Source organism: Poecilia formosa, unplaced genomic scaffold, assembly GCF_000485575.1.
Source record: "Poecilia formosa unplaced genomic scaffold, Poecilia_formosa-5.1.2 Scaffold462, whole genome shotgun sequence".
Classification (NCBI taxonomy): domain Eukaryota; kingdom Metazoa; phylum Chordata; class Actinopteri; order Cyprinodontiformes; family Poeciliidae; genus Poecilia; species Poecilia formosa.
Window position 1 is genome coordinate 215,759 of NW_006800401.1, and position 18,137 is coordinate 233,895.

At 40.1% G+C, this 18,137-nt stretch overlaps 1 protein-coding gene across 2 annotated transcripts in view; it reads left to right on the forward strand.

The window, feature by feature from the left end:
- The first annotated feature begins 1,592 nt into the window (after positions 1–1,592).
- The window catches only part of mgat3b (beta-1,4-mannosyl-glycoprotein 4-beta-N-acetylglucosaminyltransferase b), a 53,258-nt gene continuing 36,713 nt past the window's right edge, over positions 1,593–18,137 (forward strand). Inside the window, exon 1 of one of the 2 annotated variants that reach the window (XM_007577979.2) lies at positions 1,593–2,317. The gene's annotated coding sequence lies outside the window, so the exon portion shown is untranslated. The remainder of the gene's footprint in view (positions 2,318–18,137) is intronic. The other variant, XM_007577980.2, reaches the window with a different exon arrangement.

The following is an 18,137-nucleotide window of genomic DNA, read 5'->3' on the forward strand; positions in this document are numbered from 1 at the left end:
CCCACGTGGTGGCCAAATAAAAGGCACCTGGGCCTTTGTTCACTCCACTCAAAAGTTTCAGTGAAACATGATGAAGTATTATTGCAACAGTTACAAAAAAAATAAAAATAAAATAAAGCCTTGCCATATGGGTTTCATGAGATGCAGGCATCCAAAGTCCACACAGTTCCTCCAACAGCTCCTTCAGGGAAAATGTTAGTCAGGTAAAAAAAAAGAAAAAAAAAGTTGGATGAAACATGTTTCCATGGAGCTGGAAACAGAACCACACCTGTGTGTCCGGATGAATTTTTCTGAAATGATCTAAACTGAGCCAACTTAAATATGTGAGTTTTATTAATATTTTAAGAAAAGAATTTATGATCTTTTTTTTTGTCCTCCAAACAATCCATCTTTGTACCAAGAGCTTTGCAAACGTATCCGCATTTTGCTTAAATTAAAAAAAAAAAAAAAATTAATATCTTAGTTCTTCCGACCAACACAAAGTAATATATAATTATGAAGCAGAAGGAAAATCGAGACATATTTGTGGAGAGTTTTTTTTCTTTACAAATAAAACTGTAACGCATATGGCATGAATTTATGTTCAGTCCCCCAGAGTCAATGCTTTGTAGGACTACCTGCACTGCAGTTTGTTTTAGGAATGCCCAAACCAGATTTGACTGAAATTGAGAGCATATGATATGATACGGAAGTTCTCAGTTGACAAAAAAAGCCTGACCACAGAGTTATCGATTTTCAGCTAGTCATCTCGCCAACTGCTAGGTCTTGTTGCGGTTTACACCAGCCAGTCATCAAAACAGTTTGTTGTCAATCAAATTGTTTTCTCGCAATACCTGGCTAAGTTTGGCTTGTACCACCCTAGAGGTGGTACAATATGTACCACCTCGGGGTACGAAAACGGGGAAGAAACCGCAAAGAATCTGCTAATGGAGACAAAGCTGTTTGGGGCTGACTGGAAATGAACCAGTTAAAGCCATGCTCTTGGAGATAAAGCTCTAAGGGGCGGTATAATGTATTTTCAAGACACACTACCATTTTGTATCAATTATTTCAAGTAACTATGTTACCTATGAAAATGCTGTCAAATAACTCAAAATATAACTTAAAAGAAATTTGACTTCCTAATTGAAATGTCTTGAAATTGGGTCTCTGTCACTCTAAGGACAGAGACCCTTAGAGTGACAATCAGCCACACTGATTGAGATCAGTGTGGCTCTGATCTCAATTTGCCTTTGTTTTTGTTTCTGTTTTATTTTATTTTATTTTTCAGTCTTGTTTTTGCACAAAAAAACTCATGTACAGTTGGATGCATGCAGCTGGCCCTTGTCAAAGCATCTTTGAGGAATTGACACTTTCCACCAGAAGCCTCTCTGTCCACCCCCATCCAGCCTCTATCTCTCTCTCACTTACTCGCTTCCTCTCTCTGTCTCTCATATTTCAAAATGTAGATGTCTCATGATTTGCGGCCTCCCAGTCCTTCTACCCGCTGATAAAGCAGCATAAAACAGGGAGGAGCTCTCTGATCGTGGGGCTCCTCCTTCCCGTTCTCTCCCGTTTTCTTCCACTTGTCCCTCCTCCCCCCCGTCACCTCTCACACCCCCCTTCAAGCACTCGTCTCCACCTCCTCCTTCTCCTAGCAGCCTGGTGTGTCAGGAAGAGAGATGAAAAACCTGTAAAAAAAATAAAAATAAATAAATAAAATAGGCGAGTAGGGATTGGCTTTTTTTTCCAGTTTCTTGGGATCAGAACAGGCGTCACGGCGGGTGCAGGGGGCAGCGCGCGGAGTACGGAAGGGAGGAGGCGACAGCGGAGCGTAAACACGACAGAAAACGGGCGAATAGAGCGGCGGACAGCGGTGACCCCCCACCACCACCGACACCATCACCTTCTCATCTCCATCCCGTTCGTTTTTTACGCTGTTTGACTCGGCGGCTCCGCTCGCGAGAGTAGCTTCTTGTTAGCTCCGGGTTTTTGCGGAATAAACATCGGAGGCAGAAATAAGGAGGCTGTGCACGAGCGCCAGCAGCAGCAGCGAAACGAACCGACAAGATTCTCCGCGAGCTCAGGACGCTTCCGCGGCGGATAAAACCCCAGAAAGGAGAGTCGGGAGAGGCAAAGAGGATTGTAGCTGCTGAGCAGGAGCGGAGATCTCCCCCCACCCCTCCACCGACCCCCCGGTTCTTCCCTCCGAGTCTCCAGCATCACCAATGCGATGGCATAGCGGCTCCTGCAGCAATACCGAAAGGCTCGAGTCAGATCGGCGCTGCTCGTCTCCACCATGAACCTCTGAAAAGACATCCGACACGGGCACAGATGGGTAAGAGGAGACACTCTCCTTATGAGTATTTCTTTTTTAACAGGAGTATTCAGACAGGATGGGGGTGTGGATGTGGATCAGGACTGCTTTTGGCGACGTTAACACTGTTCGTCTGGAATTGAACAGGGTACGGTGTTTATGATGCTGATGGGAGTTGTACCAGTCAAATGTAGTGGAACCTGGGTAGAAGTAACCACAAGCTTTTAGAGCTCGTAGCGGGGTTTATGGCTCCCATTTAAAATCATCTGCTGGGTTTAGTTTTGTGCAGATGTGAAGCCGGTGAGAAACATAAGCAACTGCTATAAGACCTCCAGGCCAGCAGGAGGCCCTCGGGATGTCTCAGAAGCTCCATATATGGCATGTTCTATTTTTATGCTTAGAAAATCAACAAGGCCATTAAGCAGTTCAGGATTGCTTCCTATAAAACAAAAATAAATTAAGTGGTATAGCATATTTTTAACCCCCTCCAGTGGTTTGTATGTTATTAAACCAGAGGCTACAAAAAGGTATACCTTCTATTTGTGAACTGGTTGATTCAGCGTTTGATGGCATGAAATTAGTAATTAATGCACAACAATTAATACCCTAACAATACCCTAATGCACACAATAATTGAAATTAGTAATTAGCTGATATTAGTCAGCACTCTGGTTATATGCATTGACAGCAATATTATCAGATATCGATATCTGCCATAATCTTAATATTGCTGCATTCCTTAATTAAACATATAAAGTGAACATACATCGTGATGCTAGTAATTAGCTTTACAACAATTACCAAATACAAGTGTTTTCCGACTTGCAACCCGTACACGCTGAAAACTGGTGTGATTTCATCCCAGTAGGCGGCGCGAAAAAGCGTTGACATATTGTGAAAAATATAGGTCTCCAAAACAATTCATTTGTGATCCGATTTAGAAAAGAAAATAGCTTTACTTTAAATTTGCTCTTACATTTTCTGGGAATTTTTAGTTTTTAAAATGATTTTGAAATATATTTGTATATTTATGTACATTAAAAGCCACTGAAACATTTTCAAAAAACCAAAATGTGTCTTGAAAATGACAGAGAAGTGCAAAAGTACTTTTTTTTCAGACATCTCATTGGAAATACACAGCATAAAGCATGTCTGAAAAAAATTATTTAAAGTGAGGGTTTTGGAAGCACAGACTGAGGTCAGAAGGTCACGGCCCTGTCTAAAATTGTCAGCTGACAATTTTCCCTTTCTAAATGTAAAACAGCAATATAACATAAATTGAGAACAACGCATCAAATATAGAAACAACAGTGTTTTAAATTCAATTCCTAGCGGTTCGGTGCATTGTTACTGGAACAGCTGGGTTTGTAGTGCGCTTCCTGTTTCCCTACACAAACACAAAAAAAAACAACGGCATTGATACAACACTCCTCATGTGTCTGTGCTCCATCCTCCTTCCCAGAGGAAAAACCAATGCCACACATCACCTCCCAAACGTTTGAAACTCTCTGCCCCTGGCGGTCGTCTCCCGAATGTGCCGGCTGCGAGCCAAGCTGACAGATTCTATTTTCATCTTGCAGATAGTCAACTGAAACCAAAACTCAGGCCTGCTATACCGCCACCACGCTGAATTGCATTTCTAATTTCCTGTGAGAGCAGGCTCCGGCTCCCTGGCCGGCGCTAAGGGGGTCAGGTATTGATCTTGGGGGAAGCGCGCCTACATGTGAGATTGAACTCGCCGGCCTCCGTTGGACAGTTGGGTGGAATCGTTGCTCTAATAAACGAGGAGGTGTGGGGAAGGCTGAAGGCAGTCGGACAGAAGGCTTTCACTATGTAGGAATGACGCTGGGCAAACCTTTCCGTGGAGCATGCATGTGTTTCACTTATTGTTTCTCATGGTAGTTACCACCAAGTATGGTTATTATTCAGCAGTAACTGTAAAACGGGCCGAGCTGTACAACAGCCTGAGCCGCAGTAAAACCTGACCGCCCCTGGGTGTAATTGTGTGCACTGGGACTTCACTAATAAGCAGGATCATTGTGCTTTCAGGTTTTTAAGCAGTAAGACATTGGTCAAAATGTATGATCAGTTCATACAAAAATGTCATTGTTCTGCTTGATATCTTTTTTTATCATTGTAACAGCATCTGTGACTGTTACACTGACAACTAGTAGGTAAAATAGCAAACTAAAGAGGAGTCTGTTCCAACACCAACCTGTTGACTCAGATTTAATGTAATTTCTTTGACTGATGTCGTAACTTAGAATCCATTTGAAAATGAAGGAATCAAGACACACAAAGTATCCGATCAATTAATCGGACTTATTCATTGGTCATTGGTGCAATCTAACATCTAAGTTCATCTACCTTTGCAAAGCTCTATTTAGCGACTGTTCAGACAAAAAATATTAGTATTGGGCCAAATTCAGAATCGGCATGTTGGGCTTTTTAAAGAACGGTAATCAGCCAGAAAACAGCAATCGGTTCACTCCTCATATGCCATCTGTTGGTGTGTTTATTGATAGCAGATTAGTGGGAAAGTCGTATTTGAAATGTCGCAATAATCCATTAATTGTATGATAAATTGTAACAAGCTCAATAATTTCCAATTGTGTGGTTTATCGTTTTTGTCTTTTCTATCTTTCTATCAAAAACCGGATGGCAAAAGTCTTCAGTCTGTTGCATTTGTCTAAACTTTACAGAGACTTCATAATTCATTTTGCTTGTTGTTTCTATTTATTTATTTTGAGTATTTAAAATGTCTTCCAGTTCCAGTGTTCAATGTTCATTAGAGCTTAAAGTTTATTGGCCTTTAACAATGTGTTCTTGCATTATTATGCCCTTATAATAGTCTCAAAACAACAATATCATCGTTTATCACAATAACTTCTGGGACAATTCATTGTCCAGTAAAAGTTTTTATCGTGTCAGGCCTTTACTAATAACCGATCAAGTAGAGATCTGCTGATTCTGATTTGACACAGATTCACAACAAGCAACCAAGAATGACAAAAGAAAAAAGTAAGTAGAAGATGTCAAACAAGGAGCACAGCTGTAATCTTGCCTCTCAGACGCTGTGGAGAACTCCTTGATGGCCTTTTCTCTTCACGATGAAGAGAAATGTAGATGTGCAAAGACTGGGTGGAGAGCCTTTTCACATGTGCTAGGGAGGAATGAGTTGGATTTGTGGTTTTTAAGAAAACTGAAAGCAAATGACTGTGTAGGACAGCTTGAAGATAGGAGTCATAAATAGACTGAAAGGAAGAATGTTATTTAGATGTCGGAAGGACAAACAAACAAAAAACTCCAAAACCATGTAGACTCGGGAAACCCACCTGAGCCGCCCGGCTGAAGCTCACTTCCTGTGTCAGATTTGATCCAGAACAAACTTGATGGATTTCTCCTACACTCTCCCAGCTTCACTTTCAGTTTGACGTATGGGCATGACTTGTAAATACACTTGCGTGGTAAGAACCTTCAGCGGAGACAATGGTCCATTAAGTAGACGAAAGGAAGATGCGGCTGTGCGAGGAAAGTACTTGAGAGAAAACCATGCTTCATATTACGGCTGCACAAATTAGGGAAGCCATCCATCTCCTTGCGTCTCCTGCTCTCAGTAACCATGCAACACTTTCTGCCTCCGTGTGCTTTAGCTTCTCGGCTGCGGACATCTAGAGCCGAGGAAATATAATAGTCTGCTATTTATTGCAGCTCCAGCAGTCTTTTGTGCTATTGATATCGCACATGATGCCATTCTAAACTAATCCAGATCGGTTCTATTTATCCCGTTTTGTCAGAAAATTCAACTGTTTTTGTTGTTTTCACAATTATTCTCCTGTCACTTTGATGGGAAAACTAATCATTTCAGAACCCTAAAACGTCAAACGATTACTTAAAGGCAGATTGTTTGTCCTCGATCACTTTTCCCATGACGGATAGCAAAGCTGTTGGCCCTGAAGTCGGGGAAATGATCTGTGTCATTGTGTCTCAAAAGGTGAAGATCTGCCTCTTAATTAGACAACCTGCACTTCCCAAAATGTCAGAACGTTTCGCTTTAGGACTAAATGCGAAAAGGATCCGTAAAAACGGTTATTGAGTCCAGAAATTGGCCTGTTATCTCATCAGCCATCAGCCATATGAATCTTAGTTTGTGTCAGTAATGTCACGCCTTTCCCACTCCATCATCCCCCGTCCTTTTCATGCTCTCACACAGCTCTTGCATTATGTTGGGCCTTCTTTTCAGGGCCCGTGACTCAGGTTGCATTCTGACCCAAATGGCTTTTCTGGCACATGGAGGAGTTGTCTGGGTGATATTGCCAGAGGTGATTAGCTTCCTGTTACATCTGCCTTCACTGTAAACCCTAAAAGTCAAAGGGTCTTCTCACTTCACCCTATTCTTTAAAACAGGCTAAAAAAATTTAATAATTTCCCAAGTTGCGTATTGCGTTTGCGTGAAGGTCTCCAGGAAACGAGCACAAATTGGCTTGTTGTTGTAGGCAGATGGAGGCAGACATCTGATATCCTGTAGTGTGCAAACGGCAGTGAATGAAAGCAAAGTGCAGGAGAGTCTGTTTTCCTTCGCCAAAGGAAATCTCCACAATCTTGTCAAGGGAGATACCTGGGAAGTGGTGCTTTTTGTTCTGAAGCGTTGGCGCACGGGAAATGGGACACAGTGAACGTAAACAGTCCAAATACAAAAAAGGTTTGGCCCAGTATCGATATCCAATATTAAAATTGTTACAACTGATATATACGTATACATTCACGAGCTCCTTATAATTTATCATGCAGTTGATCTATTGCGTATTGTGAAAAGTTTCAACCGATATTGATGTTAATGCAGAAATAAAATGGATTCCTGTAAATTGGCACCATAAAAGGGATGATTTTAGTTTGTATAACTAATGTGTGTGACAACTATGTTATTTGTATTGTCATAAGTGTTAGCTTAGCTCAATTTATATGAAGTGAAATATAAGTCTTAAGATAAAGACTATGTCTTTATCTTGTGAATGTAGTTCACAGAAACTGATGCATATCATTGGTTTTCTGCAGCTTTTTGATCATTTGACACTTTAAAGTTGAAACTCCGCCACTGATCTTAACAGTTGATTTGTCCCACCGTCGTGTGAAGTTATGAGACACAGTAGTGAGAATATTCTAGCTCATAATATGGACAATACCCCATCGGTTTTACTTTGAAACCAGATGGCACCAAGTTTAATACAATTAACTAGAACAGATTTGATTTTTGCTTCTCATGACTGTGAAATATTGAAGCTTTTTTTTTTTTTTCGTTGAGCAAAGCACATTGTCAGTTTTCAGTGACAGGCAGCGTGTTGAAATGGGGCTCTTCCTGTGAGTCATATTCTGACAGAAAGTTGGCCCTGTGGGTTTTGAGGGTTCAAACGGCACTCACAACCAACTTCTTTCTGGTCGCTGAAGTTGAATGATTTCTTTCTGTGTGTTACTGTAGGTGATTTATCCAGTTTTTGAAATAAACTCTGCCTGCATTTAATAGTATTTTCTTTTAGCTTTGCATCGTCTCTGTCTGCATGCTGACACTTGCTGGGTGGCAAAATATTGATCAAGGATATGTATACTATATGTATTCTATCTAAAATCGTTCAATGTAATTTAATCCGTAGATCACAGTTTTACAAACTTCATGTCCAAATTCAAACATTGCTTTACCTTTAAAATGATCAAATCATATGGGTCGTTTTTGTAATTGTAAAACACTACACCTCCCAGATAAAGCTTTACTTGTAAATGAGATGCTAGGCTAGTGTCAGCTAGCTTAATTTTTTTTTTCTGTTTTGCTATAACTTGTTGATTATTTGGTTAACAGTCTCTTAGAAGTTCCAGTTAATTATCTGGGTGTAAAACCTAGAATAAGGATAATCTCCTGCTTCATAAACTGACATGTTGTTTTGAACACTGTAATTATTGACCTCCAAGTCACGACTGCACCTGCGCAGTTAACAAGTCACCCTGCTGTTGACAACTTAGCAACTTTGGGGCTATATGTAGCAATTTTTCTGTCAAAAAAAAAAAACAAAAAAACGCTATTGTCTAAAATTGGAATTGGCAGGACAGGTGTTTCAAAGATCAGTGATTGGCTGCTGGTAATTATTAATGACTTGTGTGATTAATAAGATTGATTCCTGGAGGACTGGTCCGGATTGTACAAGTGTTCAGAGGGACAAAGGATATTTTTTACTGATAAAACAGCATGTATTACTACAAACAGCAATTATAAGAGATAGCTCAGTGGAGATTAAGGGGGAAAAAAAGGACCATTTTGCAGCATGGGGAAAACACTTAGATAATCAGCGTTTGAGGATTTCGGGTCAATATTTCTTGTTTTTCCGCTGCGCTGCGTTTTGTTGGTGTTTTCCCGAATCTTCCGGCAGAACAAATCTCTGTGCAAATCATTGCCACCATGTTGAGTAATCTCTCTCTCTCTCGCTGTTCAGAAGGGGTCGTCTGAGGCTTCAGGATGTTCCTAACAGGTTATGTTCAGTTGAGCAGAGACTGCAGCTGTTGCTTGCTTAGGGAATTAGACCGTGCTCAACCTCTGATCTGGCATCCCTGGACACACACATCTACACACACACACATGCACACACACTGCTATTCTCCTTCCTAACACTCCTCCTTGTGAGAAACTGACAAGCACACGTCTCTCTTGGCATAACGTTCCCATTTCACTTTACTTGGGTTTCTTACTTCCTCTGCCTACGCTTTGCATAAATGCATGTTGAGCCTCCGCCGCACACATGCATTACAACTTCCCCTTCCCACACATTATGCGTTGCCCGTGTCGTGTTCGAAAACAGAACCGGGACGTTTGTGGAGAATCTTTAAAAGGTACGGAACAGATTTGAGCGTTGAGAGCACCTCATTAAGTCGGTCGGAGAGCGCCGAAGGTTTCACGCGTGAACGGCGCACAGTTTTCCAGTCGCTTACCTGCTGTCAGCCAACAAGCCGTGCAGATAAAAATATCACATTAAAAGCCAGCGCTATTGTGTTCTGCTGTCACTGTGAAGGCCCTCTTCCACCCGAGGCTGATTGAGCTCGGTTCCAGGAGAAGGCATGTCAACCGAGCGAGCGGCGTGGTACACACCAGAACAGGTGTCACATGAGATATGCTTTAGATATTTACAGCTGTTGTCGTTTGACAGCAATTACACAAAACTCTGAGTGAGATATCTCTGCAAAAATAAAGGATAAATGCCCGTGCATTACTCACCTAAAATCTCGATTCTGACAAATGTTCTCACGTGCAGATTTTCTCACGAAGTCGGCCGAACATCGACAATGATTTTCATGGGCATTAGTGGAAAATAAAACTCATTGTCAGTTCGAACCCAAGGCCACTGAACCATCTGATCCTCATCTTAAATTTTCTCAGCTTTTACTGTCAGCGTGATGCGGCACCGAGCTAGCTCTGTGAAATCAGTTCTTTAATAGGAAAAAAGAAAACAACAAAGTGTGATCAATTTAAAGTCCCATTCCCAGCCAAACAAACAAACAAACCCGTTCTTAAATTAGATTTTAGAGACTACAAGCAAAAAAAAAAATGACAGCAGGCCCTCCCTTGAAGCATCACCGGGTTTTCTGCCGGTGTCACCATAACAAACCGTGACAGGTTTGTTTGAACGAGGATACCATTCCCACCCACAAACGCTTCGCAAGCGGGGGCTTTTGAGAGCCTGTTCTGGTGATGAATAAATATGGCTTTCCAGGGTGGCAGGTAAAACTGAGGCTTATCTGCGCGGGGATGAAGAACACTCGTCGCAGCGCTGCTGTCTAAGCACGGCGATACGGAGCTGCTTTGCAACGTTTTTTTTTTTGTTTTGTTTTGTTTTTTCATGTTCCACCCCATTTTTGTCCATTTCTGCTTCTTACTATTTTTAAGAATGTTTCTGTTTTTCCTTTTTCTTCCCACTGAGAGTGTTTGACTTTCCTTCCCTCCTCCCTGCTTTAGCTCTCTCTTCAACAACACAGAGACGCACCGTGTCTTATGTCGTGGTCTCACTGCCAAACTGTCTTAAGCAAGCGACCGGGTCGAAACAGAAGCTGTCTGTCCTTTAGGATCTGCTTCTCCCTTTTCCTTTTCTGGCCCCTCCTCGGTGTCTAGTTGCAGTCACGGAGACGGTGGGACACCTTGGGAGACCCACGGGCGAGTGGAAATGCTTCTGACCTGTGCCTGACCCAGAGTGCATGTGTGTGTGTGTGTGTGTGTGTGTGTGCCCGTGTGTGTGTGTGTTCCAAAAATAAAAGGCTTAATAAAAAACTTTGGAATTATTTTTTTCCAGTGTGCAGAACAGGAGAAGTCTATGTGCTGTCCTTATCTGCGGTATTTCTGGGATTACTAGAATTGAATTATCTGGGTGAGGATGAATGTGCAGATATTACCCTGTAATCCCTTCATTTGAAGTCTTTTTGTCTTATCAAAGTGCTAGAGGTAGTCCCATATATGTTAGCTGACAAATTAGGACGCCATTTTTTAAAGATCAGCCACCTGCTTTGCTTAAAGGGGCAGTGTTATGTAAAATTGACCTTTTTGAGCTGTACATCATATTATAATGATATCCTTTAATCAAAGACATTGCTGGAGCGTTGCTTTGATTCTTTCATGCATGTTTTAGAAAATCCTTTAACCTTCCATGGCAACTATTCAGCTGTTCAAAACGCTGGGTTAAACCTAGCTCTGCCTTCAAGACGAAGCTCCTCCTCTGATCCTCACAGAACTCCCCTCCCCGCAAATCCCCCACTCAGCTCCTTCAGACTAGCCAGCAGCAATTAGGAAACACCTGATGGAACTGAGCATCTGCTGAGCTCATTATAGGAGACGCTTCTCGGTACAGCAAGAAGTAGCTACACCGAGGAGGTTTAATAGAGGAGTGATGTGAGAACTTCCTGAAGGCGGAGGTTCAGAAAGAGCAGACGTTTCTTAAAGAGACAGAGGCCCAATTCAAAGGCGTTAAAGTACAAAGTCAAATTTCTTTTCATTTATTTGATATAGCATTTTTATGACAAGTGAAGTTAACATAGCTACTTGACCGTGCTATAAAATGGCACCATGTATCTGGGAAACACAAAGTACTGCCCCTTTAAGCGCACTAAGCTGCTGACAGAGGAGGCACGTTTGTGAGCAGCAGAGTTTCTGTCTGATGGTAAAAGTACGAAGCGTCACAGACTTAACACTCATGTTGTAATCCAGCAGGAAGACTGGATTACGAAGAAACTTTCTGACAGATATAGCTTAGTAAGCAACAATTTCCAACCGGCAGGTAGCTCAGATGTTATCTCCTCTGAGGAATCCCTCTCCCGTGGAGGCTGTGTGCGAAGGGAGCAGATGTGTAAACATAAATGTCTGCACTGCCTAATCTCTAAAGGCACAGACGGATAAATCCGCTTCCCAAATTTAAGCCCACTGGTTCATAAAACTGTGTCATAATGTCAAACACGTCAGCTTATGTTTGGCTCTTAATGATTCTGATAAGTTATTTAAGAAGCTGTTACTAAGTGTGTTTAGCCATGTGTAGTAGGAAGTGTGTGCGACTAAAAATAAAAGGGCCTGTCCAGCTACTTGTTAAAGAACCGCCACAACTAAAAAACTAAAATAAAATTAATACAAATTCCTTTTAAAGCTGTTAATTTTTTTTAAACGCAGAATGTTCTGAAACTCTCCTGCGCTGGAATTTGAAAGACTTCTCTCTCTATTTAGCGCTTTCTTCCACCCTTGGACAAAACAGCTCCTTGTTCTACGCTTCACTTCGTTCAGTGTCTGGGCTCTTAGCTCTTGAGAAACGATTGCTTCCTGGAGGCGTGGGCTCCGTTGAAGTTTTAAATTTTACCCAGTCGCTAACATTTGGCTGCGACATACGCAGTGCGCCAGTGCTTTGCTATGAAAAACGTTAACCACTACCATCCTCCACTGCGAAGAAAGAAGTGGTAAGCCAAACCAAATGGCTGCTAACGTTGATTCAGTATTTGGAAGCGTGGCTGCAGCGGACCGATCGACTTTGTTCACTTCCTCCGCTGCCATACTAAGACATTACAGTATCACGATACTATTTACAGTCAGAAGAAACACTTTGATAAAATTAAGATTACCTTAAACCTCAATCTGCCACAAGTATGAATAAGTTTGGACTTATGTCTAAGTAACATTAAATGAGGAATTCACCAGGCTAGCAGCTTAAACAGCGTTTTTAGGAGTGTCAGCAGCAATTATTGCTACCATTGTTCTCTTTGTGTACCGCCTTCAGATTATAGATCACTACTTTGAGATTTGCAGTAAGTCAAGTCCATCATCATCCCTGTCAGAGATAAGCTCAAAAGCTTCCAGTTATTGAAACAGTCAGAGGGACGTGACATTTGGGTAATGTTTCAGTCATCATTTTTGATCAATTATTTTATGTAGAAGATGAACAGTTCCAAACTTAGACCAAACTTACAATTTGTTTTATTAGTTTTAGCTTCCATACTTACTCCGCTCTTTTCTCGTTAACTTTTTCTGTCAGTTCTGAACGCTTACGAGGCTCTGGTTAGCACGATGCTAATGATGCTCAGGATAAATGTCGCTAAGATTTCTTTTTTTAATTGTTGATGGTGATGATGCTGTTTCTGCTGCTTCTGTGATCGTTGTTAATGTTTTGGTACACATATAATAACTGCTGGGTGACCTGGCTATGTGGTGTTGGACAAGGAGGACCTAAAAAGCATTTTTAAGCTTTAATGTTACACCAAAATCCCCAAAATACGTACCAGAGATACTTTTGATGAGTGTCTACAATATTGAAGCTTAGTAAGGGCTTTTTAAGAGGAGTTACCGCCCAAAGTGGAAGTTACAAATGTATGAGTCATTGCTGCTTAGCAGAATTTGAGTTTTGCAACTCTGCTTTAAGCTAAAAACAATGTTCTTATCAAACTAAGAATGCATGTAGCAATAATTTTTTTGTATCATCTGCTTCCAGTGCTGTATAACGTGTATCAATGTTAGTGGAAGAGATAGAAGAGCAAACGAAAGAAACGGAGCAATTGTAGCAAATCCCCGGGAGGCCAAGGCAAACGCTCAGATAAGGTGAAGTTAGGAGGACAAGAATATGAGTCAGTCTGAGCAACAAAGCGGCACATTCACCGTTTACCCTTGTTGACGCAGGTTTGAGGCATTCATTTTTCATCTTCTGCTGTGTGAGATGTAGACGTCAGCGAGTAGGCTGCCATTGACCGTTTTGCAAGGGGAATGTAGAAATAGATGGGAAAGGAAGAGAAGCTGCATGTTTGAGGGTTGGGCTCACATATGGAGAAATAATGACTGAGCGGAAGGATTACCTTGCACCTTGCAGTACAGAATATTACCTGGGAAAGTAGCCCAGTGCTTATGGAGCAAATAAAAACAAGCATGCCTGCACCCTCAAAAGAAAAAGAAAAACCGCCGCAGCTCCTCCAGAAAGAAACGGCCACTTGACCTCACAGTACCGCGCTCTGAAATGGTACGTATGTGTTTACGTGCTTTGTTTGTCCGCTCGCTGTGCCGGATCTCCCTGGAATTCCTCCCACTTGATTGCACTGTTTATTCTTCGCATATCCCCAGACTCCTGCCCACCAGCAGGCCGCAGCCAGGAGGAAACCCTCAACGGCAGCTCGGTGCTTTGCACTCCTCTGCCGATGGTAGGCATACGCAGGGACCAGAGCCACAGAGCTGCTTCTGGAGTTTGACATACGGATGTCACACTTCTGTATTCGAGGCATACGTTAGAACATCTGTGTCCAAACTTTTTGTCACGTGGGCCAAAATTGTTGAGTCAAAAGTAGTGATGGACCAAAATTTTAAAAAAAAGAAACCCAACCTCAAATTAGGCTAATGAAGTGGCACCCTTTTTCTTTTTTTTTTTTTTTTTTTTTTTTTTTTAATTTTCTGAATTAGAAATATTTATTGTAGTTCCAAAGCTTAAAAGAAATTTTTATGATGGTGTGTTAGAGCCATTGTAGAGAATAAAAAATAAATAAAAAAGTATATTTCCACCAAGAAAAACTCAGAAATTGAAATTCATCTCAGAAATTTTCTAGAAAAATGACAAAAATGTTGGTGTGAAAACAAAATGTATCGCCTCTTGCCTAAAGATGGATGTGTTGTCCTTCCTCAGCTGCTGCTACAGCAGAAACAATTCCTTCTGAAAGAGTTAGAATTACAGGACTACAATGTCAGCCTGTTCACACCTACAGCAAAAGACAAACCGTTGGTCTGTTGCCTGATCAATCATCTAAAGAAATAACACATTTCCTGGTGGTGAAAGGGCAGCTACTAAGGACTCTGCTCTGCTACAGCAGTAGCATTATTGTCAGGAGGAAAAGTAGCTTATTGACAAGCATCTAAATGGATACATCTGCTGTAAGGAAATTGAGAGAGCCCACACATAGATCTTTAAAACGTAACAAAGTTTGAATTTACTGTATCAGTGATGTTTCCTTTTTATACTCTTATCACTGTTATCTTGTAGCTAGTTATTTTTCATTTTCTGTTTTATTTTAGCTTAAAATACTCAACAGATTACAACATGCGGCCATGAATAAATGCTGGGTTTGGTTTAGTATTTTTTGGTCTAGAGACGGCAGTAAAATGAAACCGCATAGACTGAATCAGAATGTAAACCGCACCGCAGTAGAAAGTAATGGATTTGCTTGTTAGATTTATAAAAATATCTTGGGGATCTGACTTGATATATTCGCACAATTTCAAATGCTTCACGTCTTTCTCCTCTGCGACACTGACACACTTCAAAGAGATGAGCTGCCACTCTGAGATCACTGCCGCACTTCAAACATCCTGGACCTGCACTCAAGGCCTCCACATTAACATATTTTAAAAGACTGAGATATTTTACTTATTACAAACAGATGTATTATAAACTAAAGATAACCTTTTGCTATTTCTTTAAAGTATTGGACTTTGCCATAAACTCCTCAACCTTGTTGACGTTATTTTATTCGGCCTGTTTTTCAGAAGTTTCGCTTTTGACATACAAGTTGCATAAAATGTGGTAAGGTTGTGTAATTTCAGGGGTAGATTTTATCTTTCAGTGTTTTTCTTCTAGTTCTCTTCTGGATAAGCAAATTTGGATCTAAACAGACCATTGTGGGCACGCCACCCATTTTTTTTTTTTTCTGGCAACCAGATTCAAAAATACACGTTTCTAATTTTTGAGGTCATGATGTTGAAATTATGTGTTTCATGTTTTTTTCCCCCTAAATTTAATTTTACTGTAAATTTAAAATGTCCACTTACTAAAAGTTGGCAACAATTCAAGTTTTTGATAACTTTTATTGACACTGCCAAAGAAAGAAAGTATGACAGAGTATTAGGGCCACAATAAAAAAATAAAAAGCATTAAATTACAAGAATAAAGTCATAATATTATAAGAATAAACTTTTACTTGAATAAAGTCAAAATAATACAAATTTAATAAAAAACCCTCAGTGTTGTAAGACGTGCACTAGCATACTTGGTGTGCTAATAATAACACTCAGAAAAGAATGGAAGAACTTGATTGATACAAAATATTTCTATCTTTAAAAGACTACATTTTGTGTCAAATGGATGCAAGTGGACAAACTTATTTACAAAGAATCAACAGTGTTGCTAATTTTGACACTTACATAACATCTCTTACCAAAAAAAAGTGTCCAACAAACACAGAGAACAAAATAGAATATGAATATATTTATTGATCCTAAAGGGGAAATTGCTTATTTGCTGACCAGCTGCTCCATCCAAAGTGTTACATATTGGTAAATGCAACCATAATCAATATAAAATTTAAAACAGAAAAATAATTAGCTGGTTTTGTTCTGTTCACTTCTTGGACATGTATACATAGCAAAAGTACACAGATTACATAATAATTCTAAAGATTAAAATGAGAAGTCCTAGCTTATTGAAAGCAGCTTAACTTTATCATCTTGTTATAAATATGTACATACTGGAGAAATATGGACAAATTTAACCTTTGGCTGCTGCTGTTGTGCCAGAAAGTGACTCTTCCGACTTTGCGCCGTCAGCATTCTGCTCAGTCTCAAGTTTCCACCATAACAATGCATCCTATTTAAGAGCAGCTCCGCTTCCTGCCTCATTGTCAAATAATGATCATATTGTGTTGCTGTTTGAAGGCTCAACCCAGCGGGATGAGCATTGTTCTGTAAAGAATGCATAAGAAGACGCCAGTCCCTCTGGGATGATATCTTGGTTGTAGACAGATTAAAGACAACGCAGGGGCTTTAATCGCTGACAGATTGGGAGGACAGCGAAGAGTGACAACGATCAGGTGTGGATTGGGACTTGGTGTGTGTTTGCAGGAACTAGGTCGCATCAAGTAGACACAGCTAAAAGCTAATCGCTAATCACTATATCAGCAGGGCATTTCCTGTCTCACCCTGTGAATGGATCCTTTACTGAACCAACACCGAAGAAAACTTGTCACCTACAGCAATAGATTATGACTGAGTAAAATAATACGATGCTGCAGGAAAGAACCTATTGTTTGATTTTTCTCTGCTGACATTAGAGACATGTCTTTAATTTCACCTAACAATTGTGTTTGTTCAAACCGTGACACCTGGCATTTTAAGATCAATATTTTATCTAAAGTTTTTTTAATAGTTCTTACGACAAAAGTCAAGCTTAACACACAGCTAAAATGAAGTTTTAGTTGTACCAAAAAATTAGATTGCTTTCTCATAATTAAGCTAAAATGTGCACTCAAACACAAACTAAAAAATGTACTGAAAATACTGAAAATCAATAAATAAATAATACATAAAATTTGTACTGACACTGAGACGCTTTAGAAGGAAAAGAAAAATGCACGTAAAACCATTATATGTTGTTTTGTAATTATGCTAACATTTTTTAATAAATAAAGTGTAAAATTAGTGACTCTTAAAAATGAATAACTTCTTTATTATTTAATATAAAATACATTCTCTTAAAAGCTGTTTAAATATTCCACAGAATGACGTTTTAATTGACTCCAGTGATGTTTGGTTTTTGTTATTTTGTTTTCCTTATAAGGCTAGCGTCCTGTTGTCTGTCATGTAAGAGTGTTTAAAGCAGCCACCCCTTTTTAGGGCTTTAATATTTGTTACCAGCAAACATGAAGCTGGCAAAAATGTTACAGGCATTTGGTCACAGGCCAGGGAATTAAACGAAATCTAATCAGCTAAGGTACATTTAGTCGAGTTAAGCCTTGTGGGGATCATTATTGTCTGAACCAGTCGATAGTTAGAGAAATACTGCAGTTGTAAATGTTTCACTGCAGCCAGTTTAGTCATAAAGTGAGCATAAAAGCATTTCACTTGCAACCTTTGGGAAATACCACACACTCTACACTTATTAGCATGGCTAATAAAAATGAATAAGAAGCCTTAAAACAAAGGTGTTTCAGCTACAGTTGCATAACCTGACGTGGAAGATTTCTGAAAAGTAAAATTTTTCATTTAAGTGTATTTATTCTGTGGGTGAAAAAAATCCATTACAATTTCTGTAAAATAAGTGGGAAACAATAGAAAACATCTTATTAAAGTAAGGCATTGTGTTGATCATTATAAGTCAGGGAATGACTAAACTCACAGGCAATGGTGGGCACACTTTCCCTGATACGCTAACGTACTATTAGCAAAGCTAGTTTTTCGGTTAGCGCTTTAGCACACTTAGCTTCCCCTAAATTAATTTTCCAAGATAAATTCTAAAGCACTAACTTACTTGTCTGTTTTGTAATCTTTCACTCAAATAAAGTTTGACATCCGTGATGAGGTTTTGATTATCTT